The sequence below is a fragment of the Chenopodium quinoa genome, unplaced genomic scaffold, assembly GCF_001683475.1.
Source record: "Chenopodium quinoa cultivar QQ74 unplaced genomic scaffold, ASM168347v1, whole genome shotgun sequence".
Taxonomy (NCBI): domain Eukaryota; kingdom Viridiplantae; phylum Streptophyta; class Magnoliopsida; order Caryophyllales; family Amaranthaceae; genus Chenopodium; species Chenopodium quinoa.
In genome coordinates this window covers 3112761-3121558 of record NW_018742798.1, presented here as the reverse complement: position 1 = coordinate 3121558, position 8798 = coordinate 3112761, and positions in this window count along the sequence as shown.

The window sequence follows — 8798 nt, the reverse complement described above, 5'->3', positions numbered from 1 at the left end:
AAAGAGACCTGTTTTATGTAACATGCGGTGTAACACCCCCAAAATTCGAGTATTTTTAAAACAATAAGAGTAACCTTTTTAACTTTCAAAACTCAACCATCGAACCTGGGAGTGTTACTGCTACACTTAATTTCGGTAGAAAATAAATGCAAAGCAAAATGAAATAATATTTAATAAACTAAGGGCAATAGCAATAAGAGGTTTATGGAGAGGTTTGTGGGAACAATTTAGAGGTTTGTGAACAAACCTCTTGTTGTGGGTTGAGGTTTGTGTAGACAAACCGGTTTGTACTTGCTTAGTTGGCAAAAATTTTAAGTTTTTCTCTTTTTTTTTTCTTTACTTTTGGTTTGGATGAATTTAATGAGTTGTATTGATAGTGGGTCCCCTACATAAACCTGCAAATAGGTTTATCTATTGTTGATGAAAGGTTTGTTAGAAAAGAGGTTTGTGTAATGAAGACGTGTTAAGTGAACAAACCTCTTAAAGATTTGTTCTATTGTAGATGCCCTAAATGGTGGCACAATAAAAAAATAAAAAATAAATAAAAAAAAAAAAGTCATTATATCAAAACTGCAAATTATTTGAAAACATTAATTAAAAGGAAATAATTAAATTCAGAACTAAATTGTCTTAGCTACGTGATTATTCTAACGTCTCCTCACACGTAACCGAGTACCCTCTTACCAATTTTGATTGTGCGTAAAATCTCAGGGTAATTAACCTCCAAAACGTTCACCTACTAGCCTTCGTCTTTATACCAAGACAACTATGGTGATGGGTTTTTAGCGAACAACGCAAAACAGAGTAGGGAAAATGGCTTCTTGAGAGTTCAATGGTTTTTCTCACGACAATTAGGATGGAAGTATCTATAAGGCTCATATGTAGGATAAGATTAAAATTCAAATGGAGTTGTTTTCTTGTTTCAATCCGAAACAACCAACTGATAAAATCAGTTTTTTTTTTTTTTAAAATTCGAAAATAGAAATTATAATATATAAATTTGAAAATATAATTGTAAATTAGAAAGTTTATACTTGCAAAATTGTTGACTAAATAATTAAAATACTCAAAATTTGGGGTATTACATCTACTCCTCCTGAAATGAAAGTTCATCCTCGAACTTTAAAGTTAGCTCTCAAATAAGGCTCACACTATGACAAAGCTAAGTTAATATTACATCCTACCCCCCTTTAAGAAGCTAAGTTAATATTACAGGCCGTCTTTTAAGTATTGTCATACAAACTGACACGTTGTCAGACCTGACGCGTTGGTTTTGTAGAGTATAATGAAAAGAGACCTCCTACTAAAGCAATTGTTCTCTTTGTTTTTTTTTTTTTTACTTTACCAAATACTTTAAAACAAAAGGCTAGGCGAAATTATATTACATAAGGATGATTATGGACATCCCTGAAAAACCAAAGCTAACCAACAAAAGGGGAAGGTAGGATGCAGTAAAAAAAATTAGCAAACCCACCACCCAGCAAAAGCTTTGAAGCCGAAAACCCAGCGACAAAAACAAGTTCTAAAAGCTAGAAAAACAACTGAAATTAAGTGCATAACGAAAGCGAGAGAAGACACAGACAAGCCTACGAGAGACTCAGAAGTTGTAGTAACATCAGGATCCAACAGTGAGAGCCAATGAGTTGGCAAATTCTTCCATGTAAATCTTGGACAGGTTGGGGAGGGGGGGAGAAGTGGTATTGACGAGGGTTAAATCGGTCGCTACAATCTAACTCTCAATCAAACAATACTTATACGAACACCCTATAACCAAGTACAATGGAAAATAAAGGTTCGGTCCACGAGGAACGAAAGTAATTGCAAATCAATCTTAAACCTAAGCTAGTTCGAAATCAATGGAAAATGGTGTTCTAAAATACTACTAATAAGATGGGATAAACCAGATAAACTAAGACACTAGGGAAGACGGGAATTCACCAAACCATTGGTAACTACGCAACAAGGAATCACAGAGACAAACGGGATATGCAAAGACTATATGTCTGATCAATATCATGAGGTAGGAAGACAACGGGCAATATTAAGCTTGGATTTCTCATGCACTTAACATTACTCGATACATAATCAAACCACATTCAACAATGAAATACTCAATTCACAATCTCTTGTTCAAATCAAGGATATCATGCAATCAAATTCAAGATTCTAGGTTAGCTACTCCTATTATAATGAATTAACATGCAATCGCATATAATCAATTTAATCACAATCCGTTTATCAAAATCAATCCTCAATTACATAGGTTACCTAGGCCGGGTTTCATCCCGAAACCCTAGCTAGGAGACTACTCACACATATTCATAATCAAAGCAATAATGAATTCCAAAAGCATAATAGATATATACATGAATTCTGATTAAGGAATAATAAAGCTTGATTAATAAAAAAGAATGAATAATACCAATTGTATTGATGCGAATCAATGGAAAAGTTCAGAACTTTGATATCCGTCGTCAATGAATAATACAAAGAATCTTCACAAATCTTGCTTCAAATCAATCCAAGAAAACTAAAATCGCTAGAATAATCTCTAAGAAAACTAATGAATCTCTAATACTAAGAACGTTCTCCAATAACTCTCTACAAAGGCTCTCAAAAAACTATCTCTAAAACTGTCTCTGCAATCCTCTTAAAGTCGGGCCTTATATACGTCTTCTAATTCGGAGAAGTCAAGCGCGCAGTCAACCCTGGATCAGCACGACCGTGCTGTATTTGGCACGGCCGTGCTAGCTTGTCAGTAGGTAAACCGGATTTCTTCTTCAATTTGGCACGGCCATGCTAAAAATGACACGGCCGTGCTGAATATGCTCTAGCACGGGGCTCATACTGAAGCTGACACGGGCACGGGCAACATCTGGCACGGCCGTGCTAATGGCCTGCACGGCCGTGCGGGTGCGTGGATACTGACACGGTCGTGCTATTGGCTTGCACGGCCGTGCTGCCTTGCCTGGGGTTGCTTGCTTATAGGCCAGCACGGGTGTGCCTATGGTAACACAGCCGTGCTGCCTGTGCTATGTAATCAATGCACGGCACTTGAACTTCCTTAACTCCTCGGTCTTCGGTCAAGGCTAGCTCGGTTACGCATCAAGGGCTCGGTTACGCATCAAGGGCTCGGATCCGATTAAACTCGGTTGATATTACCTGAAAACACATCAAAAACAAACCGAAAACCCGTGAAGCACGTAATATGGGGACGTAAGCATAACAAGGTAATAATCGGCCAAAACGGCCCCAAATACATCCAAAATCATCCTAAAATATGCTCTAAAGCGCGCCCAAAAGTGCGCTTGTCAAAACCCCCCAAGCTACACTTTTGCTAGTCCTCGAGCAAAAACCAAGGGAAACACACACAAGATCAAATAAACTATGCCATTGCGTACAAATCAAATTAAGCACGGAATGAAATCAATGGATCCTACTTAGAACAACCATGCACGGAATGAAAACTCACTCAAACAAGCAACGAGACACACAATCCAAGATATCGTTGATCAAATGCGAACAAGACCTAAACCAAGCATAGAGAACAAAGAAATCATGCTTCCCTCTAAACCCAACCAAACCGGCCACGTCCTCCCCTTTTGCTTCAAATCACCCCCTAATTGGCCCCTCGTGATTCCTCGAAGGAACCAGAAAAAGTGATGTTTTGAGGAAATAACAAAGGTATCCCGACATCTCGATTACGCATAATCTTTCTATAGGGTTGAAAGGTATCTCCCTCCACCGTTTGAGAACCGAACACCTCTAAAGTCTAAAGGTCTTAAAGGGTTGTAATGTATTGGCAATGGGTAAGGTAGGTGAAAACAATTTAAAAAGTGGGGTTAATTCCTAAATGAAGCGCAAGAATCACAATTCTCAAAAAACAATAGTTCAAAAGATGTAATTCACTTTCCACAATCTCATTGATTCACATTCTTACTCATCCCAAATTATCCATATAATACACACTGAAATGATCTCTTTCAAACTTCAAAACTTTATTTATGTGTCCTTGCCTTTTTCACAATTCGGACGACTTTTCTCTTCTTCTTTTTTTTCCTTTTAAATTCTTTTTTCTCTTTTTTTTTCTCTTTTTTTATTGATGGAAAAATGACTTTCGCATTACATATTTACAATTAGGCTCACTTTCACACCTGCTCAAACCAACTATCAAACTTTATTTCTTGATTAGTAAACAATAAGCTCAACAAACCTATCTAAGTAAACGTTTAACAACTGAGGGTTGGTAAAACATTGGCCATCGGGTTTGTAACACGGTTAACCAAGAATGGAATTAAAGCTCAACATGGTTAGCAAGTAAGATGATGTAAAAAGAAAATCAATTTGTAACAAAACAAAAGGAACAAAATAAGAAAAATGAAAAAGGTGCCCTCTTCCTCCCTTAAAAGTGTCAAGTCGGTCTCGGGAGCTACTAGTCAACACAAAGATCGAAAAATGCGTAATCAAGGATCCAAATATGCCACTCAACAAGAATGATGAAGGCTAGAACAAATAAACCTCACGGGATCTAACAAATAAAGCAACTACCAATCAAGGGGTCAAATCCACAACCGGGAAGCGACTCCATCTTACCACAGCCCAAAGGCATAGAGTTTCACATGACAAAAGTGTTCTATTTCTATCCTTCGCCTAGACTCGTCTACATTGATCAACAATAGACTCGAACTGTGTATTCATCACTGGCTTAAGTGGAAATAGACATTCCATACACATTCATTCACATTTCGAATCCAACATGAACAATATTCCAAAATTTTGCAATTAGACAAGTTTATTATGATCCAAAAACATAGGAAAAGACTACGAGGCATATCATATAAGCTAAACCACACATCCTCATAGCAGAAGCTTTTCCTATCTAACACAAACATAAAAACAACTAAGCCAACTGAATAAGTTGAAAGGCACATAACGAGGCATAAAAATCACATAAAATCCCAATCGACAAATAAGTGATCGAATGATATCAACATCAACGATCCCAGGTTCCTTAGAACCGATCAAACATCCTCGAACCATTCAACTTCTTCCTAAACTAAACTATCCTAAGCACACAAAGAAAAAGGAAAAGATCTCACCAAATTTGCTTCCCGGGAGCTCCAATTAACGGCCATAGCATCGTTCTTCAAACTCATGCCGCGTCTCGAATGTTCCCAATCTGCAAAAAGGAAAGACATACTAGCAAACAAGTTAAGGTTAGTCTAGGAAAGCAGTAAATCTTTTTGTTTTTTTTTTTTTAATACCAAAAGAAAAAATCCAAATCCCTAAATACAAGTAAGACCCCCCCCCCCAAGCTAGAATCAAACATTGTCCTCAATGTTTATACATCAAGGACTTACAATAGTAAGGAGAGGGAGGTAACTAAAGGGAAAGGGAAAGGGATCACGAGCTAGGCCCGCCCGGGCCATAAGGGAAACGGGAGGCCATATCATCAACACTCCTCTTCAGGTCTCTGAAGGCGGAGGTCATATCCTCGTTCGACCGGCGCAAATCCGCTACCTCGAGCTCAAATCTTCCATTCCTTGGCGGAGCCAAGTGAAGTCTTGCGCCGGGATCTGCTGGGCCGCATCCGGGCCACCCTCCTCGTCATCATCATCATCAGCAGCATCATCACCTCCTTGGCCCCCGTGGGCCTGCTCATCCCCCTGGTGAGGCTGGGGACTGCGGTCTACATACTCCGTGCCTCCGTCCTCGTGCCAGGCGAAGTCGGGGTCGAAGATCCAGTTGTCCTTGTTGTAAACCACCGTCCTCTCCGGATCGGGCAAGTAGGCGTATGGCTTGCCTGCTACGAGCCACAAATAGCAATCTGGCTGGGATGTCCCCTCAAGCCACTGCATGGCTCTCAAGGTGCGCATATCAAGCCTCGTAGTGCCTGGGATAGCCTGCAAGTCAGAAAAATCAATCCCATTATATTGCGCAAGAATGGTGATCATGCCACTGATAGTAATATCACCCCTACCCCGGGCTACACCGTCGAGGTGGTCTAGTAACCACGCTCCCATGTCTAGACGCCCGTCCCCACGGGTGAGGTGGCAAATAAACTGTAACTCCCTAATAGAGACTACACCCGAACTATCTCCTCTAGCAAAGATAGTAGAGGAGATGGTCCTGTGGGACAACCGAAAGGCGGGATTGACGATGGAAGTCGCCTTATCCCTACGGGGATCTCTATCCATCTTCCCCGTGATTTGTCGCCAAAACAACCCGGAGTTGTAGTGCTTTGAGTGGCCATCCTTAGGACCATATTTCAGGTCGGATGTCCACCCAAAGGCGGCATTAACTTGGGCCACCGACATTTGAATGGTGCCCGAGTTCATTAGTTGAAAGGACAAGTACCGGGGTGAGTTATTCTCATCCCGATGCACGTACAAAGAAGACAACAATTCGAGGGTAAGCCTCTTGTAAGTGAGAGCATGCATGGTAAGGAAAGAATCAAAGTTGGTAAATGAAAATAGTTGAACCATGTCGCTTTCGATCCCTAGAGCCCTAGCGGCTAAAGGGTCGTAGAACTTGGTAGGCCGGATCGGTCGGTGGCATAATCCTACAAATTTGTCCAAAAAGGACGGGTTATTAAAAACAATACCCATGGTGTCCACCGTGGGTGGAACCATGGATGAGGATGCATCGTCCCGACCCGGCCTCCTAGTCGATGTCTTTGTTCTAGGCATGTTTGATTCAAGAAATTAAGCACAATATACCAATTAACAAGCAAGAAACTATCCTAGCATGCAATGTACTACCCGAACACTACTAGTTCACCCAAACTTGCAACTATAAAGCACAATTCAACAACAAATATTCAATAAAACTAATTAAATTGGACAAAAATTGCGAAAATCAATGAGTTTAAGAACGAATTCACCGAGGACTCCACGAAGTGGAGTTGTGGCGAGTTCAAAGAGGGCCGAATTTTGCGTCCAATCACTTGAAAAATGCTCCAATGCAAGGAGGGTGCCGAGATCTTGAAGGAAGAATATGGGGAATTAGGGTTTGATTTGAGGAATTGGGGGAGGAAGTTGGGGTTTGGGTTAGTTTAGAGAGAAAAAGGGTAGGAAAGAGTGTTAGAAAGTTGGGGAATAATGAGAGAGTTTGAGTGAAATTGTGTTTAAAAACACGAAATATTATCCGGAACCCGCGCTGCACAGCCGTGCTATAACTGGCACGGCCGTGCTGAGGTTTGGCACGGCCGTGCCAAATTTGGCACGGCCGTGTTGGCTTGGCAGGCTTTTTGCGAAATTGGATTTCAGATGGCACGGCCGTGCTAGAAATAGCACGGTCGTGCTGAAAATGGCACGGCCGTACTAGAATGTTAGTGGCCTTTTGAGGTTTGGCACGGCCGTGCAGATTTTGGCACGGCCGTGCTGGATTCTGGCACGGCCGTGCTGTCTGACGGCACGGCCGTGCTGTCTGACGGCACGGCCGTGCTGTCTGCTGCCGTCTGCATGTTTTCTTTTCCTTCATAGCACGCATCACTCTCTTCATTCCGACTTCTAACCAATCTTATACCTGCACAAAAACACACAAGAGCACACAAAACTCACACGAATTAGGAGCTAAACCAACTACAAAACAAAAGAAACTACTCTAGTAAAAACAAGAAAATCGGGTTGCCTCCCGGAAGCGCTAAGTTTAACGTCGATAGCTTGACGTGGTCACATTCAACTCTTGTGACCGCATTTAAACACATCTATCATGCCAACATGGGCTCCCTCATAGTATGTCTTTAACCTTTTCCCATTAACCACGAAGGATTGCAACCCACTAGAATCATAAAGCTTAACCGCACCGGAAGGGAAAACATCTTTGACAGTGAATGGACCCCTCCATCTTGACATCAACTTACCGGGGAAGAGCTTCATCCTAGAGTTATATAAGAGGACTTTGTCACCAACATTGAACACCTTCCGCTCTATCTTCCTGTCATGGAACTCCTTAGATCGGGACTTGTATAGGTTCGCACTGTCATATGCGTCCATCCGAAGCTCCTCCAATTCATGAAGGTCCAACATCCGTTGCTCTCCCGCGCTTGCTAGATCAAAATTTATTTTCTTGATAGCCCATTGAGCGCGGTGCTCTAGTTCGACCGGGAGGTGAAATGCTTTCCCGTAGACCAAGCGGTATGGGGTGGCGCCTATTGGGGTCTTGAAAGCAGTCCGGTATGCCCAAAGTGCATCATCAAGCTTATCGGACCAATCTTTCCTATTCTTCGCCACTGTCTTCTCAAGGATGGACTTTATCTGTCGATTGGAGACTTCCGCTTGCCCACTAGATTGAGGGTGATAGGTTGTCCCGAACCTTTGATGTACTCCATTCTTTCGAAGCATCCTTTGAAAGGCCCCATGCACAAAGTGTGACCCGTTGTCACTTATAACCGCCCTAGGAACCCCGAACCTTGGAAATATAATCTTCTTGAAAAGTTTCACCACCACCTTGTGATCATTTGTAGGGGAGGCAATTGCTTCCACCCACTTAGACACGTAATCCACAGCCACACGTATGTATTGGTTCCCACGGGAGGAAGGGAAGGGTCCCATGAAGTCAATGCCCCACACATCAAAGATCTCAAGTTCAAGTATGGGTTTTTGAGGCATTTCATTATTCTTGGAAATGTTTCCACTCCGTTGGCAAGCATCGCAAGTCTTCACAAATGCCCACGCGTCCCTAAAGATATGGGGCCACCATAGCCCACATTGCAAAACCTTTTGGGCTGTTTTATTAGCCCCCATGTGACCTCCGCAAGGGTCGGAGTGGCACATTTTCAGCACACTATGAACTTC